The sequence below is a fragment of the Ornithodoros turicata genome, chromosome 3, assembly GCF_037126465.1.
Source record: "Ornithodoros turicata isolate Travis chromosome 3, ASM3712646v1, whole genome shotgun sequence".
NCBI classification, from domain to species: domain Eukaryota; kingdom Metazoa; phylum Arthropoda; class Arachnida; order Ixodida; family Argasidae; genus Ornithodoros; species Ornithodoros turicata.
The window spans coordinates 52735027-52737338 of record NC_088203.1 but is presented as its reverse complement, the minus strand read 5'-3'; the positions used below and the strand labels follow the sequence as shown (position 1 = coordinate 52737338).

At 46.8% G+C, this 2312-nt stretch overlaps 1 long non-coding RNA gene across 2 annotated transcripts; it reads right to left on the bottom strand.

The window, feature by feature from the left end:
- Positions 1 to 368: 368 nt before the first annotated feature.
- Positions 369 to 1816, bottom strand: LOC135387077 (uncharacterized). 2 transcript variants are annotated; one of them, XR_010420839.1, is made up of 7 exons: positions 1163 to 1816; positions 1031 to 1102; positions 899 to 970; positions 767 to 838; positions 635 to 706; positions 503 to 574; positions 369 to 442 (listed from the first exon to the last, which is right to left on the bottom strand). It is a non-coding gene; the product is annotated as an uncharacterized LOC135387077 (long non-coding RNA). The 2 variants fall into 2 exon arrangements; XR_010420838.1 differs by lacking the exon at positions 1031 to 1102.
- Between the last annotated feature and the right edge of the window lie 496 nt (positions 1817 to 2312).

Sequence of the window (2312 nt, the reverse complement as noted above, 5' to 3'; positions counted from 1 at the left end):
AAGCACAGCACGAAACCCTGTAAACAGTTTAATGCCGCGCAGTATCATTAGTGCCAACTACCGACACAGTAGATAAACGTCGACGTCTCATGTGAACATGACGGACAGTTCTTTTGAGGCTTACGTGCACTGCAAAAAAATTCACAGTAAAAAAAACGGGCAAATGCAAGGAAAGTTGGCTGCCAAACATTGGCAGTGTTTTTTACGGTGGCCCCGTATAGGTTGTGCCCGTGAAAAAATACTGCATTGGCCAGTAATTTTAACTTGCATATGCAGTGTACCCCTATCATACTGTGCCCCTCCCTGGAGCCCCTCTTTTTCTTTTCTACATATAGTCGTAGCAATGAGAGCAGCGCAACACATTGTGCTGTTTGTCACATTGGGATTTATTTTCTATGTACATAGTGATGAAAATGCGCCAGCCACCTCTGGCATCAAAACCCTGCAAACAGAAATGAAATTGTTACAGGGAGCCGGGCAATTGGCATGCAGTTATACTCACCGTTTATTTTTTCAAAGGAAAAACCTACGAATTAACCATGTGCACCCATCAGTCAGCTCTGGCATCAAAACACTGCAAAGAGAAAGGAAACTGTTACAGGGAGCCGGGCAATTGGCATGCAGTTATACTCACCATTTATTTTTTCAAAGGAAGAACGTACGAAGTGGCCATGTGCACCTATCAGTCAGCTCTGGCATCAAAACACTGCAAAGAGAAAGGAAACTGTTACAGGAAGCAGGGCAATTGGCATGCAGTTATACTCACCATTTATTTTTTCAAAGGAAGAACATACGAAGGAGCCATGTGCACCCATCAGTCAGCTCTGGCATCAAAACACTGCAAAGAGAAAGAAAACTGTTACAGGGAGCCGGGCAATTGGCATGCAGTTATACTTACCATTTATTTTTTCAAAGGAAGAACATACGAATGAGCCATGTGCACCCATCAGTCAGCTCTGGCATCAAAACACTGCAAAGAGAAAGAAAACTGTTACAGGGAGCCGGGCAATTGGCATGCAGTTATACTTACCATTTATTTTTTCAAAGGAAGAACATACGAATGAGCCATGTGCACCCATCAGTCAGCTCCGGCATCAAAACACTGCGAAGAGAAAGGAAACTGTTACAGGGAGCAGGGCAATTGGCATGCAGTTATACTCACCATTTATTTTTTCAAAGGAAGAACCTACGAAGGAACCATGTGCACCCATCAGTCAGCTCTGGCATCAAAACACTGCAAAGAGAAAGGAAATTAGACTCACCGTTTTACTTTTTCAAAGGAAGAACATAAGAAGGTGTACACAAACCGCAGAGATGGCACGGAACTTCTTCTGGCAGCGTTCATAAGGAGATCTGATAATGACCCTCTCGTATGTACTGCTTCATATGCGACACTATCTCTATCTTCGTAGTGAACAGACGCGAACACGAATGGACGTGACATACTTTCGTGGTTTCGGAGAGCAAATCGATTCGAGGCGACCGCCCTGGTGTGTTCTTGTAACGTCCCAAAATGTGACATATGAATTTTGCATAGTTCGCCGCCATGTACACACATAATGCATGACAGCACGGTATTCTGCTCGCTTCGTGTACACCTCTACAGTGGTCAACTAGCCCGCCGGAGTGTTAAAACCACAAGGGCACCTTCCGCAACGATACATTCAATAAGAGCGCCTTGATCACGCTACCAGCCAGGACGCATGACACACGGAGGTCTGAAACTAGGGAGACGCTTCACAGCAAACGCGAGCCACGATTTACTGGTGTCCCATAACCTGAACAAGAACCAGGCATACGGTGCACCACGCTCAAATCGCAAAGAACAAGATGTGCGAACAGAAATGTGCTTACCTGACTACGTGCATTCACGAGATTTACAACGACCGCTTCGTCCTCCTTCATCAACGATCGTCCGCACACGATGTTCCGCTTCCGGCGGTTGCGAATGGACGCGTTAGATTCGTGCTCCGGGAACATTCCCTCTTTCAGGGGATCACTTAACACCTCCAAAGTCACTTCCGGTGCACGTTCCCGGGTGCACCCGGCGCAACCCTTCTTCGGAGCTGGAGAGCCGGGGAACGCTGGGGAAGAGCGCGGCTAGTTCCGGAGCGTGACGCATGTTCCGGTGTACTACCTTTCGAAATGGCGCAACCCTTGCAACACGTTGCAACCGCCCTTGCTCTTTGTGTTTCCGGAATCATTGGATGTCGGCGGTAAATAGTTATAATATTATAGAGGACTGCTATGGTCTACTGCAATGTTTACTTAGAAGCAGACGACAGAAGAAAGCTCTATAGGTGGCGCGCGCT